Here is a 20,584-nt window from a genome sequence, read left to right as displayed (position 1 = left end):
GAGAGGCTTTTTGTGGTGATGATGAAGATGGTGATGATTCCACTCAGCGGGAAGATAGCCACTTCAGGACTTAAGGGTTCATTCTTTGAACCTCGCCTGGCCCCTCTCCCTCCTCTGATTAGCCGTCGTGGCAGCCCGGGCCTCTGCCGGTTTGGTGATTTTTCATTTGTGCTGCAGATGTGATGATAATAACAGTGATGAAGGCCACGCTTCAGCGCCGCTCCACAGCTTCTGCTGGGAAACTGATGAGTTATAAAGATAACTGTCTGGCTTCAAAGGCAGCAAAGCTCGCAGGAAACAAAAGAAGCAATTAAGATTTCTGGAAGTTTAGGCAGAACTTTAAGACTCACATGCAGCCTGCAACATTTCAGTCCTGGATGAAAACAGATTTCTGTACATTTCTTCATGTAATTAGCAGCTTTAGCTGGGATTAGTCAACCTCGCTGAAAGAGAACTCAAACAAGCTTCTCCTGAAATGTCTGTTTAACTGTGAACACAATAGCCACACATTTTCTCAGTGACATCATCTCTTTACTCTCAAAATTGATTTGACAGAAACACAAATCAGACCCAATCGGGCAGAGAAACTGGACATTTATCACGTTTTTGATCAAATAGTGATAGAAATTTATGGAATTGTACTGGAAAACATATTCTAAGGGCCTTTTTTCTCCAAACCAAAACGTTCAATTCTAGTTTTCTATCCTAAGTCGCACCTTTAATTTGATTTGAATCATTCTCTGTGGAATTCTCTCATAACATAGAAAACACTAATTTGCAGCACAATGAAGGCCTTGATGAATGTTCTATGAGATGTTTATGACTTGTACACTTGAGGAAGTTTTCAGTAAACAGGATATTTAAAATGAAGCAGCCCCTGCAGGGGGAAGTTGTGGATTTGTAAAGCAAAAAAACATGTCTTATGTTGACTGGAAGTTACTTTTAAATGATCTAACTTTTAAATTTAACAATAGCAATGTGTTACATTTTCTGAATTTCCCCGAGGTGTGAATGTGTGTTTTTGTGTCCCTGTGTGTACCCCACCTTCACCCAACAGTAGCTGGATCGGGATGGATGGATGGATGGATGGATGGATGGATGGATGGATGGATGGATGGATGGATGATGGATGGATGGATGGATGGATGGATGGATGGATGGATGGATGGATGGATGGATGGATGGATGGATGGATGATGGATGGATGGATGGATGGATGGATGGATGGATGGATGGATGGATGATGGATGGATGGATGGATGGATGGATGGATGGATGGATGGATGGATGGATGGATGGATGGATGGATGGATGGATGGATGGATGGATGGATGGATGGATGGATGGATGGATGGATGGATGGATGGATGGATGGATGGATGGGTTGTCATGATAAAACTACGGTAACCATAACATAAACTAAGACTTAAAAAGGTTTGAACTTGTTTTTTCTGTCTGTTGTTACACTTTTACTGTCAGAGGAACGACACCATAAACTGAGAAGAGCCACTTGGGACGCTCTTCTCTGGGTCGTCCAGCTGGCCACAGCATTTTACTTCATCAAACAACTTTAAAGACCCACTCTGATAAAAATGGTGTTTTTGGTGTTTTTAACATGTTCTTGTGGCATTTTTCTGATGTTGCAGGAAATAAATAAACAAAATTAAGCTTAATACTGCCTTTCTGAGTAATTATTTTTGTTGTGAATCAGGAGCAGACAAAAAAATGTATATTTGAAAAGCTTGTAGTTGTGACGGGGAAAACACTCAACCCAGAGGTGAACGTCTGATGAACTCTTGCTGCTCTGCAGAAACTATGTTCTGGAAAATGACACTTTTTTTTTAAATGGGGTTAAAAATAGCATAATCATAATTAAAAGAGCCGTGAGAATCATTTTACAATGGAACAAAAGATCTTTGGAGTGGGACTTTAAGAGCAATTTTAGGATTTAAAAAATAATAGATCGATGGAAGACTCTTGAAGAAATGTGGATGAAAATGCACCCCCCCACACACTGTAAAAGGCTTGCTGCCAGACTCAGTGTAGCTGATCTATAAAGCAAAAAATTACAAAGAATTTGTGTTGCTTTGTTGTGTCAAGTACACAAAAATGTTAAAAAACATGTAAGTAAAACAGGAATTTATGTGAAAAAAATCCATCCCAGTTCAAATTATTACAATCAAATGAAATAATTGAAATGTTAATGGTGTATATATGCGAGTAACACATTACAGGGTGTTGTAATACCTTATGACAGAATTGAAAAGAAAAAAACTTCCTGAAAATTTGGTTAACACCAATCTGTGGACACACAAGGTAATGTTAACTGCTTGACAAACTGGATTTCAGTATCGCTAGACAAACTCGATACGTTTTGACATCGAATTATGTCAAATTCTAATAAATTTTTAGCATTTTTAGTCTCACCATGTTCTTGACATAGATTATAGTTTTTTTTAGCTTGTTTTTCAAAATTAGATTTTAAAAAACATATCAAGATGAAGTTGGTGATAAAAATGTGGTTTGTGATCCTCCCAACTTAGTTTCAACAAACTTATCCTTCTGCAGCCTCAGGTCCCCTCTGGGACACAAAGAGCCCCTAATCTGTGCCCAGGAGAGCTCACCCTGCCCCCCCCCCCCCCCCCTGAACTCTGTCTCTGTGGGGGTCACCTCTCCAGAGCCACATGGGAGAGGCCGCCTCAGCATAGCTCTAATCCTGGGGAGTCGATAGATGCTAGCATGGCTGCAGGCCTCACTCCTCAACGGAGCCCCAGGGAGGGCTACTCATTTCAATAAATGTAAAGTGATGCTGTGCACAAGCAAACAGAGAAGACACGCACGCACGCACATACCCACACATGCGGCAGCACGGCTCATATGTACGCAGATGTGATGCTGGATTGCTTGTCCTCGGGGCAAAATATGGGAGAGTGATCCAGTGATGTAGTTAAATGACAGGCAAGCGAGTGGAACATTTGCTCGCTTGATGCTGTCGATGCGCCGCTGCTGCCCCGATAAGACCTTATTTACATTTGTCAGGGTGGAATTGATTTCTTTTTTGCCCTTTACAGACTGCAGAGCGCATGGGAGCAGAGAGGCTCACACCGAGAAGGGAGCGTCTGTCAAAAGTCTTCGAATCTGCAAAGTAAAGGAAAGATCCAGAGTTCTGGCATGAAACCGTGAACCTTTATGTCTGTGACTGGAACATATGTTGATGTTAACCCCCTGCTGCTGCCATATCAGTGTGTGTGTTTGTAAATGGGTGTGTACACAATGAAATGGGTGGCTGAGCGGGAGCCCCCTTCCATTACAGCATTAAACGGGCGTCCGGACGTCCTGCTGAAGCTGAGAGTGAGAAGCGTTCTCCTGGGAGGTGAGGGTCAGCGACTTTCTGATGGGACTGTATGATTAAGGTCAGCCCAGCACTGATGTGGCTGTGTGTGGGACCAAGATGGACGCATCACTGTTAAGGGTTAAGTTCATGATTTTTCTTCTAAATGGCAAAGGTTAAGATCAGGCACCTGATCGCTGCGGCGAAAGTGACGAAGCGTTGTTTGAAAAGGAGGCTAAAGATTGTAGGAGCTTTTTTCATGGATGCATGAAGTTTACAGAGGCCAACAGTTTGAGGCTCATGAGTGTTTTGGGAAAGTTCTTTATCAAGTGTGCTGATCCTTTGTGTGTTGGGCGACCAACATGGATTCTACTGTCTACCAGGACTTTGTCACACCTGTGAGCAATGCAAATTTACTGTTCATGAAAGGCAAGACAAGCAGCTCTTGATGGACTTTTAGCTTCACATGAATGCAGCAAACGTTCATATTTTCAAGTGAGAGCTTCATTCAATGCCGACCCCCAGATGTTGATCTTTAATCTTGAAATCATTTTAAAGAAATGCAGCAGGTTTAAACCCAAAATTAATTTTCTGTGACTCCCCATTTCAGAAAATGTTTGGTTTGTCAGAGGAATAAAAAGAAACAGAGTGGAATTCATCTTCAGATTTATATATTTTTTAAGAAACAGTAAAAGCCCCCTGAAGGCTGCACCAGCAGCGCCGGGGTGTGGGCTGCTCTGAGCGTTTTGCACTTCATAAAATTTTAATACAATCCAAACAAAGCGCAGGTATTTTTACAGATGTGAGAGGGCCACTTTCATTGCTGTCATCAATAAAACATCATGATGGAATAACGACATTCCCGATGATCCTCCCCTTCAGCCAATCCCACGCCGCTGCCGGACCAGACTGACTGACAGACGCAGGGAAATAGATAAATCTGACCTCCAGTACTGAGGGAATTTCACTTATATCTGCCAGACGGGCCCGGCTCCAAAAAAAGTGTTTATTAACAAGGCCCCCACCCCTCCTCTAAAAAATAAATTAGAGGTGGTGCTGCTTGCCTATCTCCCTCAAATCAAACTCTAAAAGATTATTCCACATAATTATACTAAAGGGCAATTGGTTGATGCGTAGCGGGGTCGGAGGTCGTGGCCTGGTAGAAGCAATCTGTGGGTGTGGGTGGCGGGCGGTAATACGCAGGCGGGCGTCAGCCTCTAACCTTATTCCCCAGGCTGATTGCTACCTGTCACCTCCCTTCAGCTCATGTAAATTGTGTCTGGGTGATGGGGGGGGGGCATGTGCATTTGCCTGTGCACGTGTCCACTCTCCCCCAGCGCTGTCCTGCTGCAGTGGAGCCGTAATGATTTCTGTTGAAGACACTTTCTGGACTCATCTCCTTTAATGGCGCGTCCTCCTCAGGCTAAGATTGAGCAGCCTCCACATGTCCTGAGGCGAGCCATGGAAATTCAATACATGGCATAAGTTGACATTTTTCTGAGATGTGCTGCACTCACAGCACTTCAGGGCGGCGCTGCTGAGCGCGTCGTGACAGAGACTGCAGCGAGAAGGAAAATGTCACCTGATGCATCAGAGTTTATTCGTGTGTGTGACTCTGGCAGGAGTTTTTCTTCCATGAAAGTCATCCAAGAGCTGGTTCCTTTGATCTTTACATAAATATCTAAAGAATCTATAAGATCTCTTTCTCTGTCTGTATAGATAGATAGATAGATAGATAGATAGATAGATAGATAGATAGATAGATAGATAGATAGATAGATAGATAGATAGATAGATAGATAGATAGATAGATAGATAGATAGATAGATAGATAGATAGATAGATAGATAGATAGATAGATAGATAGATAGATAGATAGATAGATAGATAGATAGATAGATAGATAGATAGATAGATAGATAGATAGATAGATAGATAGATAGATAGATAGATAGATAGATAGATAGATAGATAGACATGGCAAAAAACAAACAGAAACACAAAGTGAATCCATGATAAATGGAAAATGGAGCAGGAGTGTGACAGCGCCGTCCCAGAGGAGGGCAGAGATGAATTGGGGGGCCCTTTAGGCTCTGTCAGTTTTTATACGACATTATTATTCTCTTGGTAATAAATTTTGGCATGTTAAGAACCCTGACAACAGCCACATAAAATTCAATCAATAAGACCGGCTCCACGTCCTGCAGATAGTTCCTAAATCAGAGCCGCTGGGATTCTGCATAATTGTGCAGCAGTGCCAGCAGGGTGGGGTGGGGGGGTCTTGCAGGTAGGATGGCTTTATGGAGTTAATGTGGACGACAGTATAAAGCAGAGCCTCATAAAACATTACAGCACTGACAGGGTGCAAGTTTATTTATGATGCAGGTGTGTGTGTGTGTGTGGGGGGGGGGGGGTCTCTGTTAAAATCCATGTTTTTTAGAAAATAAGTACTATCTGATGGTTGTTCATCTGGTTATATCTTTTCTCTTCAGCAGAAACATTTGGATGATTTTGGGTGGTTTGTTTCCAGCGCAGTGCGGCTGGGCAGTGCCTGTTCTCCATCTGCATACTGCTGCTTGTTCCCCTGCTGTTCAATCATTATTACATGTCCTCTTAATTAGAATGCTAACGAGGACTAGGTTTTCTGCCGTCCTGCCTCACCGCTGGAATGGAAATGACATGAGTGATCTGGGATGGATGATCCCCCAGTTAATAATTCCAATCTGTTAATCAATGACCTGCTTGATTGGCTGCAGACAACGTCACACAACAGCTGATGACTGTTCAGCAAAATGAACTGTGGGTGATAAAAATCATCATGTGATTTTTAGCTCCCAAGAAACTATTATTCAGCTCTGCACCTTCAGTATAAATGAGGAAAACAACAAATTGTTTTATTGTTTGTTTGTTTGTTTGTTTGTTTACTGTAGTAGACAATGATTAACCTGTTTTATTACTCTGGGATTCACAGGTGATATGATCCGAGGAGTAAATCCCCGTTCCAGGCGGCGAGCCGCTGAGGCTGGGTCTGTTTGAGATCCACACACAGAACAGAAAAAGTATTAACAGCATAATAACAACAGATTATGTTCATCTGGGGCGCGGCCCTCCGTTTTCCTGCCGGGCGCCGTCTGTGAAGTCTTTATCTGCGGCGGCGGAGGCACGCTGCACCCTCAAAAAGGTTATTATGTTCCCTCTCCGTAACAGCACCGGCCAACGGTGCACCAGTACTGTGACAGGGTTGCCTGTACCACATTAGAGCCAATAAATGTGCGTTGGCACTTTCTCAATTTAAAGTAAAGCCCCCTTTCCCTTCAGCTTCCCTTCTTCATTCCTAATAGGGTATTCCAGCAACGCATCTAATAAGTTGTGGGATCTCTGCGGCAGGAAGGGCGGAATATCTTTTCTCTGTGCAGGTTGTACAGGGGGAATCCACCAACCCATACGCTAACTTTTCATCAACTGTGTGGATTTCTTAAAAGGAAATGACTTGAGTCTCATTAGGTTTTACAAAAACTTTTTTTTTCCTTATTGTAATTGTTTTATCAAATACACAATGTAGTATTTCTCAGCATCATGTTTGCAAGCCAAGTTTCTTTCAGGGGAGGAAGTATCCACCTCAGGGATCAAAAACCCAGAACCCCCTGTTTGTGGGCGGGTGTCTGTGAGTAACTGATTTTATGATCACTTGGGAGCTCTGACTGCAGAATCCTGGCGGTAGCTGGTCTCTGCAGAACATTGCAGCTCCAGACACACTGGTCCTGTTGGCAGCAGAGTCAATGGGCATGTTGGGCATGTTCACATCGGACCTGAACCACCATGGTCTCCATAGTGGTTCAGTCCTGCTGCACATATACTAGGATTGAGCAGAAAAGAAGTCTTTGAAGGAGGAAGCTGGAGGAAATAATCCTAAAGAATCTACTTTCTTTTGAAAATACGTCACCACGGGCCTTCAGCTAAATTGACAATCTCAAGAGTTAAGTTTTAGCTGAACGCTCAACTCAATGCTGCAGCTATTCTGCCACATGCCACCCGTGACCAAAAAATGTCGTTGTCATCACATGAATATTAGTGTCTTAAAAATGTTACAAAGATAAAAATTTAAATATTTTTAAAAGTCATTTAAAACAAAAATGTAAATCAATGTAAAAGTAACAAAAAAATAGCTTTTTATCAGATTTACTTAAAATTAACTTTCTGTGCTTGATTATGCACATAATAAATATAAAGATATTCATTTTGCCATTTTCCCTAAAAAGCCTGTTGCCAGTCAGTATTGGAGCCGAGTCTGTTCACATGCACCCAAACGAGGGGTTGACCCACAGGCGTGCTGCGGGTTGTTGGGTTGTCCGGATCCGTGAATGGTTGTAGAGAGGCTGCAACTTAAGGGGAGCACAGGTGTGGCTCACCCATAACATACGGTGATGCTATTATACAGTGTCCTTATGGCACACTCTGGTCATTAATAGGGTGCGTGTCCTGGCCCCTCTCTTACAAATCATATGTACACCTGATGCATGAATGAGCACGCACAGGGTGTGAACATGATACGTAAGAGGCCAAAAGATGTCTGCTGGAAGTCCATACAAACTACACTGTGATTGTTTAATGTCCTCATTAGACTCATCAGGCTGCACACAAGGAGCGCACACTTATCATCTGAACAGCACCAACGGGCTGCTTGTGTAGTCTGCAGGATTTAGGGAGGCTCATAAAAATGAAAAATCCAGTCGACACGCCTGCACTTCACCTATTTCAGGAACATTTTCTTTGTATGGGATCACCAAGTGGTCTATGACCTTGATATTTCGTGCTGGTCACCTCTGTGTCCTGTACAGGCTGGACAATTTTTAACCCATTAAGGCAATTGTGACTAAAGCTTTATTTTCCGGTTCAAAATCAAATGATAACTGGAGTCAGCGGCTTCTTGCCATAGTTTACTTTACCAATTTCAGCTCAAAAAGACAAATAAAGACTGGCAAAACCAAATCGCTAACTAAAAAAGAAAACTCAGCAACCAAGACTTCTGATGACAAGTGAAAAAAAGACACCAGCCAGTACAGAACCTAACTCAAACCCTGCTCCAGCTCTGCCATGTTTGGTTGGGGCCTCCTCTGGTTAATACACCCAGCAGGTCCAGATCAGGACAACTGTTCCACACCCACCAACTGAGCAGAATGACAGAGAGGACAGGAAAAAGGAGGAGCATAACACAAGTCCTTTCCACGGCAAATCACAGAGTAAGCGATGGATGGGGAGCGTATAGGATGAGATGTAAAGGAAGGTCCCTTGAGCTTAATCCTCTCCTCCATCTACATGTCCAACCTCATGCAGCATGTTTGTTCAAAGGGAGGCTTTTTTTTCCATGTTGCAGCACTGCTTGATCTGGCTGCCATTTATTGTCACATCCCTTTGGGTGGAACAAAATAAAACCATCAGAGCTGCTGGCTGAGGTCCAGACTGCCGGCTTCCTTCATTAGCGTGAAAATGTTCACGTGAAGACTCCACTCGCTTCCTGGTTCACTCTCACTAAAGGAAGATGTGGTGAGGGTCCGTCAACCATCACACAAGTTCAGGGACACAAACTGTGACAGCGTTCAGACCCGAACAAGTGTTTTTCCAACACGTTTTCCCTGACTGATCCGAGGTCAGTCACCTTCACCCCCACCACCATTACCGAAGAAGCTCCTCCCACTGACAGGATCAGCCGCTGATCAATGATTGATTTCCTGCAGAGCACCTCCTCAACGATCAGTGAGGGAGGCTCTTTCCCCTCTTTATCATCCTCACAGAGAGGGAGGATGAACACTGACCCTCCACTCCTCATCGATCCTTGTTTCCATCTCCTGATCCCATTGCTTCTCCAGATATTACCATCTTTATTGAGAAAGAAAATTCAGTGGGTGACACACGTCCTGTGCATCCAATGTAAAAATCAACTTTCATGGCTTTACATGGAAGCTTTTCTTTTTAACACGTTAATTGGTTTGTAAACTTGTGTTTTTGGGGCCCTAAAAAGTGTCCCCCCCCCCCTCGCAAAAAACAACATTAGAATCAGCAGAGACACTGCAAATTTACTCCAGTCTGAGTCAATTAACCAAACCATAAATCCCGCCGCCTCCAATTACCAGCGGTAAGAACTATCGGTCTCGTTCCTCTTCCAACAGTCCAGCAGTGTCTGCGTCTTTTTAAACACCCATTGATTTGAGAGTCGCCACATTAAACATTAACCGGGGAGCCTCAGCTTGTCCTGCAGGCCAGGACCAATTAATGGAGCGGTGAAGGGGGGGGGGCTCGCAGGCAGAGCTGAGCGATGGCTGCTCTGCTCCCACCTGTTAAAGGTTGGAGGTAAAGTGGTCAACGTGCTGCAAGAGGCTAAACAAAACTGGCATTCTTCCACTACGGCAAGTCAAATGGGTCAAGACTTGCAAGACTTCAAAGCAACCAAAAAATAAATCTGACTTTTTGAAGTGAAAACTTCTTTAATCCATGCTGGCTTACTAAGGCGATAAAACTTTGTCTATTTTGTGTTATTCATAAACAGTTTATTGCACCGTTAACAAGAAGATAGAAGCCCAGCACCCCCACCCACCTGCTATTGAAATAGTGCAGTCATATACTGCATGTGATTTCTCATTGAATAAAATATTATTCAAAATATAAAATAAAACATAATATTTTTTCAAATGCCATTTTTCTCTGCTCCCAATTCTCAGCAACTTAAATAAAGAAATACCCAGAAAGGCAATTTTAAGCCTAATTTTCTTTATATGTGTCCTCCATTTTGAGAAAATGCCATAAGAACATGTTAAAAACACCAAAAACACAATTTTTAGTCTCACACTGGCTGATAGTTAACATTTGAAAAAATCCATACAAAGCAAAAAGAAAGAAAAAGCTGCAGAGACATTGAAGGATATAAAATAAAGAAAAATAAGATTTTTTTACCTCTTTTTTTGCTGTGGTGGATGTCCTCCCCCTCTTTACTGGGTTTGGTTCTGGTGGCTGTAGATGTACAGAGGGGTTTTTGTTGTGTAAGGGTTTAGTCGTTTAGACAGCTTTATTTTTGCTCTATTAAAATAATCCATGATCATGACTATAATAGAGATTCTGAAATATTGCCTTTTTTCATGCTTTGATTTTTCCTGCATTTTTTTCTTTTTTTCTTTCATGGTTTCTGATCACCTGCTGCCATGACCAGGTTTGATATGTGAACAACACAGGAATAAGCATTAGGGTTTGGATTTATTAAAAATGTAATCTTAAAAGTTGTCAGTGTTTGTATTCACTGAACATTTATTTACGACTAAAACCTAATTCTTTAACAAACGCCAAAAGCTTTTCTGACAGAAATTCCTGAATTCTTGAGAGGAGAAACAGCCTCCTTCTGCCAGAGCCAAGCTCTCTCCGGCCATTTGCTGCCTCTAACAAGGCTTGACAAGTCTAAAGTGGCCCTGTTTGTTCTCCTTTATCAGGCGGGCGGCTCCTGGCCTCTCCTATTCCACACACACTGCAGTGGAACCAGATGTCCTTTTGCCAGCGGCACAACTTTCAAGTTGACAAGCCCCCTGGAGAATGGAGGATGGATCGGTGGCAGGCAGAATTTGGGACTAATAGCCAGTTTGATGTGACAGGGCCCCACTGTCTGGGGAAATTGAAGCGCTCGCCGCGTCAATACCTTTTGTGTCTCTCTCAGTTGTAGGTTATTGTTGCTCTGGCCTTGGGGACCCGGCTCACACTATGTAGTCAGCACCAACTTTTTTATTGTAGCTATTGATTGGTCCTGGCTGTCCCGCTGTGGCTAATTTGCTTGTTAACATAAATTTGTCAAAGAGATGTGAGGATGGGGGAGGCATTGAGCGGCATGGCCCCCCTCACGCATGTCCTCAGAGTGAGGACATCTCTGCTGGTTTGAGTTAAACTGGAGGATGACCTCCTTAACCACCGACAAAATCACCAGCACAGGTTCTGCGCTGATCCTGAAAAGTTCAGGAATATTGGTCTAAACAGCAACACATGGCCGTGCACGAGGCCACACACTTTCTTTGTGCACGCAGGAATGCCGCGCCTTTCTAACCAACAACAGACTGAATTTTTCTGAGGGACTGAAAAAGCGCAGAGGCATGAATTTTATATTAAATTCCTTTGGCTAATCCAGCTCGCTGTTTAGTCCAGACTGAGTTTAGGCAAAATATTAATAATGCATTGAAAGCAGCTTATTTTCTCCCTGCTGCAGTGGGTTTTAGGAGACTCGTACTTTCTGGAGTTATGCATCTTGGTTATTTGTAAGCACCAATAACTAAGCAGGTGACAGTTCATTTTATGAGATTTTAAGCCTCCCAAAGCCGGAGGACGCCTCAGAAAGGATCCCTGAAACATCGGGAGAGACGGCGCAGAGATGATGAACTGATGGAGCGGCTCTGCTCCTTAGCTGTTGCCAGAAGTTCCTTCAGCATCAGCTTCTTCCTCTCAGTCTCCCCATCAGACTGAGGAACTTTTGTCAAAGACACTTTGTCAGACTCTGTCACAGTTTCCTGTCTGTGCTCAGAGAAGCTGCATAAGTTCACATGACGGTTTTTGCTGTCTTCACTTCATGGCTCTGGCTTTAGGAGCTGGTTCTGTCCTGCGGTGTGGGGGCATGGCTGGGAGGCAGTTAATATGACGCACTGTCTGTGCCCCCCCCCCCCCCCCCAATCCTCTAGCATGACAAATGTGCACAGACCCATCCCATACACCCCTCTTTGTGCGGTTTTGGGTTCCCAGCATGACACAGCGCCTGAAACCAGGGAGGAGCAGCAGGCGAAGGCCAAGGGTGACATCAGTAACAACTCCTACCATGGAAACCATGGAAACGCCAGTAATGTTCCTCCTCATCCTTCAAATCATCAAACCTGAGGGTGATCCTACAAGTCCTTCAAGAATAAATGATTTCCAAATTACAATAAAGACACAGCATTTCATCAGAAGACCATCGAACTCTTGACATGAAAATCTAAACCACTAAAGAAAAATGCCTGTAGGACCTTTTCATTAAAAATCCCCTTTTCATGTCTGTGTATTTATCACTAATTCCTCTACAATCCAGGGTAACTCATGACTGTTGTAGGTGTAGGGGTGGAGGCATGTCGCTGCATCTGCAAGTGAGCAATGTCAGAGTTTGCATGAAGCTCAGCTCACAGAGTTGTAGTCCAAGGTCAGTCGCTAACTTTACTATTAGCACACGATTTCATGTAATCTCTGTTTCTGTTTCTGTCCAGCAGCTGAGCAATACCTGAAGGCCTCTTGTGTTGCACAGATTTTAGTGTTACAACAGACACATGAGGTGTATATTTGTACAAACCCCTTTTGTATTTGAGGCTAAACTTTAATTATGTTTGTAAACATTTCATGTTGGAGCAAAAGGAAAAGAGAAGAGAGAAGGAGAAAGTGGGCTGTTAGGGATGGGAGATAAGAGTAAATGGAAATGGAAAAGAAAAGGGGGTCAAAAAGTTGGAGGAAGAAAATTAAAAGTAAAGAATAGGAGGAGGTAGAATTACAAAAAAAAAGCAAACAAGTTCCATGGAGTTAATCATTATAACTTTCAAATGACTGTTTATCAAAAGGGTGGGGCCTGTCCACAGACATACTCAAATATTACAAACCTTCATACATACTTGGAGACCATTCCCTCTGCTTTATTGTTCTCTGCTGCTGCTGAACAGCATCAGTTCTGTCGTCAGTGGATCATTGTTTAATGATGACACAGACGACTTATTACATTTGAGAATCACAAAGTGGCTGTCTCTGGATTATGGACAATTATACTACTCACAATAATATTGGGGGGTATTGTAAAAAACTCAGTGGATTTTTTTCACTTTGTTTGTTTGTTTCACTTCACAGATTCTCGTGATAGGAAGGTAATTGCATTGGGGTGAGAAACACACCTCATTTAGTGTTTCCATCATAATGGTCTCCATGCTTACAGTGTGTTTAACTTATTGGAGCCAGAACCAAACTATTCTAAAAGAAGAACTTTTTTAACCCTTGTGCTATCTTAGATGACCCCACCCTTCCATTGACGTGTTCTCCCTACCATGACAAAGGTGGATAAAGGTGGAAAGATTTCATGTAATCCATGGACACCAGGGAAGATCACAAATCATTGAAGAAAAAAGGTTCAGAGCACTGTCTAGTGGGTCTAGATGACCCAACTCCCAATAATAAAGTGCCTAAGATAGCACAAGGGTTAATGCCGCATCAATGTCAACATTCTGTGGGGATAAAAAGCTGATGTATCCAGTCAGTCATTCCAAGTTCATCATTCAAACAGCCATGAACACATGACATACCTTAACGAACAAGCAGCACCACCTGGTCATAGCACCTTCAGGTTGGTAGCAGGCAGTCAGATGTTGCAGATGAACTTGGTGACTCCACTGCTTTAACTGGAATGACAGGCCACTGTTGCTGGTGACTCCACTGACACCAAGACACTGCCGTGAACGTTTGCAGTAGAAACAAGACCATGTGACTTGGACAATGCAGGTCTACCTCCCTGTTCACCTATAAATGTTTGTTCACCTTGCACAGAAATGATGGTCGTCAGCGATGCTGGAGAAGGCGAGGTGAGCGATACGCCGAGGTCAATGTGGTCCCTGGGTTTGCTTTGGTGGAGCAACAGTCTGGACAGACATCAGCAGTCAGAGCATTTGATTGTTGTAGATGTTCCATCACTGCAGGTTCTTACCTCAGAGACATCATAGAACCATCACCATCCCCCAATTCCACCAGAACATCCCAACTTTCTGTTCATGGATGACAACGCTCCACCACACAATTGTCACAGCTGGACTTCAGGAAGTGGGAGTGGCTATCATGGTTTGGTCATCAATGACCCTTGACCTGAACCCCATAGAGCAGGTCTGGGACAGCAGAAACAGAGACTGGATGGGACTGCACCCCCACCTGACCTAACAGAACTGCATCTAGCACCTGAGAACAGCATCATTAGTTAGTGAGGAGCATGAGACGTTGCTGTCAAGCTGTCATTGCAGCAAATGGTGGAAATACTGACATGGTCTATATTTGTTATTTGAGGCTATCTATAACTATCAAATTAATGTAGAGGGTGTTTCTACTCATTCATTATTATAAATATCAAAGTAGCCTTTTACTTATTTCCTTATAATTCAGACAAAATAGGAACCAAATAATATCCCTTGCCAAATCTTTGTGCTTTAGTGCTAAATTATGGCAAATAGGATTGTCTTCTAGACACTGCATCACAGCAGCACACTGACCAAACACTGACCGCTTCACCTCCAGCCCTAGGGGCTTTGACCTCAGCATGACCCCAACCCTGCTATCACCCTGACCTTCAACTGCCCCCCCAACAGATTTCAAACTAAAATCAGCTCCACCTTCGGCCTGATGGCCCCCGCCCTCCAGGCACATCTGCTTCTGGATCGAAGGCGAAACTTGACCCCTACGTGAAATCCACTTCATTCTTAAGAGAGCTGGAGCATGACTGTTGATGTTTCCCCACTGGGGCAAAAACAGCAGTGTGACACCCCACCACCACCATCACTATCACCACACAAAGCCTCTTACAACACTTTTCTGTTTTATGAATTTGTGTCTCTGAAATGTTTTCTCTGACGTGATAAAGATGCAACATTTGACAAAATGGAGAAATTGCAGCAACCCCCACCCTCACCCCGCCCCCCGGGCCAAAAAAACAACACAAAGACACAGACAACCTCAGTTTCCTGCAAAACATTGCAGACACCTGTAGGAGACACCTACATTCTTTCTGCAATCTCCAGATTTTCTGACGTTCATCTGCAGCATTATGTTATGGCCCGCCCCCCTCCCAGACAAGGTGGTCTCTTTGATGCATGGCCTGTGGACTGGCCCTGAAGCAAAAAAAAAGGGATAAATTTCCCTGAGTCGCAGAGACTCCTGAGCCCAACTCAAACTCTTCATCCCGCTGTCCTGCTGATCCTGCAGCTACAGTGGATTGGGATGGTGGGGGGGGGGGGGGGGGGTATCACCAGTAAATTCTCTTTGTTTGCATGTTAAAAAGTCCAAATAAAAAGTAGTCTTTGAATAGTTATGCTGGTGAAGAATTACTCGCAGACGTCCTGTTGGAAAGAGTCCCTCCATCCAGACATTATATTTGACAGTTGTTGAGCGATAACATTGAGGATTTAAAGCAGCTGTCTCTGTTTCTGTCTTCAACTTCAGCGACTTTGACTGTAATGAAAGCAAAACAGGAGGAAATTCCCACATTATTAAATAAAACATGTTGGTGGTCAGGGGCCAAACTCTGTCACGGCAGGAGGGCCGGGCCAGGAGATGGGCTCTTTTATCAGGAATTAAGCTTTATTCCAATGACAAAGAACAGAGCTGTTCCAGTGAGACCTGAAGGTGTTTTTTGAAACCTGTGGCACAACATGACCATTGTCATATGGTGACATTATTAACAATAAACCAGTAATCTGCAGTCAGACTCCGTCAGAGGCAGCAGGTACAGTTATGATCGACTGATCAGCTGGCTTCCTCCATAAATGCTCCTCATGGAGGTTGAGGGGTCTGAGTGTCATGTTCAGCCTCAGTAGTCACTGTGCTTTGAGGAGCTCCAACAAACTCAATGGACCAGCTGATGTTCTTCCTCTGCAGCTGAGCTCTCATGTTTCATTAAGAAAACTACACCAATTTTCGCTCCTTCACCATCGGGCAAAGACAATCTGCTACCTTGGACCCCTGACCGTCCATGAAGAAAAAGACACGTTTCCTTTTTCCGTCTTTTAGTCAATAACAAGCAGTTTTTAAAATGTGTGTATGAAATCTCAAATCACTTGGGAGCAGTGTTTCCAATGATGGGGAAGACTGACAGAGAAGCTTGTTTAAAAAACATCCCAATTACAGAGAAGTTATGTCAATTAAAGTAGAAATGTCTGCCAAAAAACACGTAAGATCTTTAGTAAAAAGAACACAGACGAAAAAGGTCACAGGATGGTTGGATTTGGAGGCTGTGTCCCCATCACTGTGGCTGAAATCTGTGGGTTTGAACAAAGTCCAATGTCTCAGGCTTCACTGTCCACGCTGCATTGCATAGACAGTGCATACGGGCTGGACTGGTTAACTTGGAGGCTGGTGCACTTTTTTGTTTTTAAACTAGACCAAAAGATGTGTTCCAGTTACTACTGATCACACTTCTCAGCCCCCCAGGAAGGACAGTGCTCTCCAGGGTCCTGGAGAAGAGACTTCATCAGATCCATAAACCACAGGTTTCCTCAGACTCCTTGAATGACTCAGTTCCGGTGTTTCTTAACTTTCTCAAGCTACCCTGGGACTCATCCTAACAGGTTAAGGTGGGAGGAACTCCATCCGTTTATTCTTACGCACGACACACATTCTTGTCTCTGAATGTTTTGAAGACTCTGGACTCTCCACCTTTGCATGTAAACCCCCTGACTGAACGAATATTATCATTTATGACCTTATGGCAAACTGTTGTTAGGAAAACCTTGAGTAAAGTTTTTGGGATGGTTTCAGATTTAGGGCAGTCTGAAGGATTTAGTTAGGCTTTGCTGAGAATATGATCAGTATCACAAGCAGTAATGCTCATGTAATGCATTCTTATAGGAAGAGGGGGTGTTATTGGAAAAGCAGGTGGATGAACTCATTAAACTTTACTTAATCAGGCCCAATCACCCATTTACAAACATAGGTGTACCCACCTATAGCTTTATTCTACTGTTTGAAATCTTAAAGGCAAAGACAAAAGACTATCTGTCCAGTACAAGTGTCCCTGGTGTACCACATAGAACCGGGTCATTCCGATTATTATCTCATTGAAAAACAGCTTTTTACAGTGGCCCTGAAGTGCAAATCACATCAACGAATCACTCAACGCAAAAAAAAAAAAAAACATTTTAAAGATCACATCAACAATTAGTAAAGCAAAAAAATAAATAAATAAAACAGCATTACATTTTAGAAAACATGGATGATGATCTGCAGTAAAGCTTTGTGTCAAATTACTTCCAGTTGAAATGATGGACGAATGTCATCATCCAATCAGCGATGTCCCATAGTACCTGCCATCATCCGTTGCAGTAGAAAAGAGAAGAACCTTTCGGAAAGCAAAAATATCTTACAGAAATCCAAACAAAGTGTTAATCAACGAAAAACAATGAGAAACCGGATGCAACCATCGTAAATCAGCTGATTCTAATTCTTCACTACTGTTAAGTGCGGCATGTCAGAGGTACAGTAGTTCAAAGAGCGTGTAATGTATGTAACCAGCAGAAGCTCCTGTATTAAATCCAGTATTTTCTGCATAAAGGTTTCCTGTTTCCAGTCTTTTTGAACACTTTTCAGTGAGGAAAATGGGATGTTTCTGCCCCCCCCTTCGTTGGCAGCTTGCTGATGGCCTCTACCTGACCCATCTTCTAAGAGAAAACTGTGACCACCCCCCCCACACACACACACACACACACACACACAGGAACATGGAGCAGAAGGGTCAAAGTTCATCATGTTTCTGACAGCAAGGCTGATCTGAGCATCAGCAGGTTTGTCTCTGCAGTGATTTTCTGTATTAACAGCTACCTGGGGGGGGGGGGGGGGGTTACCAACCTTTTTTTTTTTTATTGTAATGTTTAATCATTTCAGCAGATACCTTTCTTCACAACAACAGTTTATGAAAGACAGTATCAGAAACATAAAGACGGTTTTCTCTGGATGTGTTTGCCGTTCTCGCTGGCCAGATTTCTGCATGACTGCAGCACAGAAACGGCTTCATTTACAAAAACACATTGAAATCCACCATATTACAAACAGAGAAAAGATGGGCTGAATAAAAGAGGACCACATGAACCCTCCCAGGTTCCCTCTGCTCCTCTGTCCATTTCTTCTTCAAACACCTTTCTTTGGGATTTACTCAGAATATGAGAGGATTGAAGCGACAGACACCGTGATACTTTAATAAACCTCATGTTCAGCACTGTATTAAAATTGGAAGAGCGCCTGATTCCTGCGGTCAGACAGAGAGACCCTTGCGCCTCTCCCAGATCCGTCTTGGCTGGTGTCCTGCAGAGCCTGTTGGTGTTGAGGCCGCCACCATGCAGAGGACTGGCATCTTTTTGAAGGTATTGATTTTAAATTGCACATTAGGCCTTCTCTGACGTCTGAATGATGGCCCCTCTCTCTGGACTCATGTGGGAAATTTGTATGGATTGTTTTGGGGCTTGTTTGCAATGGGGGGGCAAAAGCAATAAGTGCTCCATTACTTACACAATCTATGAGTGCAGAGAAAATTAGTCACCAGTGACCTCCTGGACTTCTTCTGCGTATTTGCAGTCCACAGGCCTGCATGGGATAAGAATGTCAAATGAATTGGGGAGGCGCTCTGACAGCTTTTCATCCACGGGGGAGTCCTCACATCATCAACCATGAGAATGACCCCAAACCCCAACAGTAACAACGAGCCGCACATGATGAAAAATTCAAGATTTAAAACACCGGAGAATACACAGAGTTGTTCGTGTTTTCGTTCATCGTTTATTGATTAAGAAAACACATTTAAAGATGGAGGGTGGGGAAATTGTTTTTGCACTTTCTAAAAATATTTTATAGGTTTAAGTGCAATATAAAATATTTAAACAAAAAATGTTGTAGACCCCATTTTTCTGTAATCTCCTTGTGTTGTTTTTTTTAACGTATTTTGATTTAAATGTACTTTTATGTGATTAAATTTTTGTCACACTTTTATTCAAATTAGATTTGGATTTTTATCTATAAAATAAAGCTAACTATTTCTATTTGTTGTTGTTTTCCAACAACATTCCTGTGAGAATGTGTCTTGAACAGAATTAAAGCTGCAAGCGGTGTTGTTTGGCCTGCAGGTACCTGCCCTCTCTGCACCCCATTAATTCCTTTTTGCCGGCCATCACTTCCTGAGCTTCAGACCTTAAATTCTCCCCTTCTTCCTCCCTGGTCAGAGTTGCACATAACAAATATATATATTTTTTAAATCTGTTAACCTTTATCTCCATAGCAACCATGTTGCCTGGGAATGAAGAACAGATCTAGGTAATTTAACCCTTGTGCTATCTTAGATGACCCACCCATACATTGACGTGTTCTCCCTACCATGACAAAGGTGGAAAGATTTCATGTAATCCATGGACACCAGTGAAGATCACAAATCATTGAAGAAAAAAGGTTCAGAGCACTGTCTAGTGGGTCTATATGACCCAACTCCCAATGGTAAAGTGCCTAGGATAGCACAAGGGTTACAGAATCGGCAAACGTCAACTTTTGGATTTCCATGGCAACAGGGATTATTTGTTCGTCAGGACAAATCTACCAAGTTGTAGATCCTGTGGACATCCTATTTCCAAAGTTTCTTTGGAAATTCCCGACACTTGTGTTTTGGTTTCGCTATTGAATTTTCAACTAAATGTTATGTGACAGTTTCTCCTGTTAGTGATGTCATCTTTTTTTTTTTTTTTTTTTTTGGGGGGGGGGGGGGGTCCAAAACGTATTTTCATCGGGTACTAGGTGTATACAACTCTCTTGAGTATGCCGTGGTCACTGTGACAAAGTAGTTTTCTACTTCTCACCGGTCTGTCATAACTCTTAGACACATAATGCATAATCACCAAATGTTTAAGACTTCTTTGATTTTTGTAATGTTTCTCACCTTCTCTTCCTGTTTCCCAAGGAACAAAATGGTGGCCAAGGCCTTTACTTCCTGTTTAATAGTTGGGCACAGGAAGTGGAAATAATTTGGATTTCTTTTCATTCATTCATTTTCTTAACCGTTTTATCCCTTTCGGGGTCACGGGGCTGCCGGAGCCTATCCCGGCCACTTGTGGGCGAAGGCAGGGGGGACACCCTGAACAAGTCGCCAGTTTGTTGCAGGGTAGAATGTCCTCACTCACACACTCATTCACTCCCGCACTCACACCTATGGTCAATTTAGAGTTGCCAATTAACCTATGAAGCATGTTTTTGGATGGTGGGAGGAAGCCGGATTTTTTTCTTGGATTTCTTTGTATATAAATTTTGTTGTAATGATTTCAGTTGTTTGTTTATTTATGTATGTCTTTATTTGCAGGACCTTAACTGTATTATTTACAAGACATTTCTATCTTTTGTTATTATTTGAAATGTTTGTCTGAGCGTGGCTTCCTTCCTGGATGTGGCCAGCCAATTAACTGGAGCCCATAAAAGAGAAGGAGCTCAGTGTGAAGAGGA

The 20,584-nt window shown here is 42.9% G+C and overlaps 1 long non-coding RNA gene across 1 annotated transcript; it reads left to right on the top strand.

The window, feature by feature from the left end:
• The first annotated feature begins 13,696 nt into the window (after window positions 1-13,696).
• Window positions 13,697-13,938, top strand: LOC111948055. The gene is made up of 2 exons (XR_002874047.1): window positions 13,697-13,783; window positions 13,904-13,938. It is a non-coding gene; the product is annotated as an uncharacterized LOC111948055 (long non-coding RNA).
• Window positions 13,939-20,584: the final 6,646 nt, after the last annotated feature.

The sequence above is a fragment of the Oryzias latipes genome, chromosome 10, assembly GCF_002234675.1.
Source record: "Oryzias latipes chromosome 10, ASM223467v1".
In the NCBI taxonomy this organism is placed as follows: Eukaryota; Metazoa; Chordata; class Actinopteri; order Beloniformes; family Adrianichthyidae; genus Oryzias; species Oryzias latipes.
The sequence above is the reverse complement of the archived record's forward strand: the minus strand, read 5'-3'. Positions and strand labels throughout refer to the sequence as shown.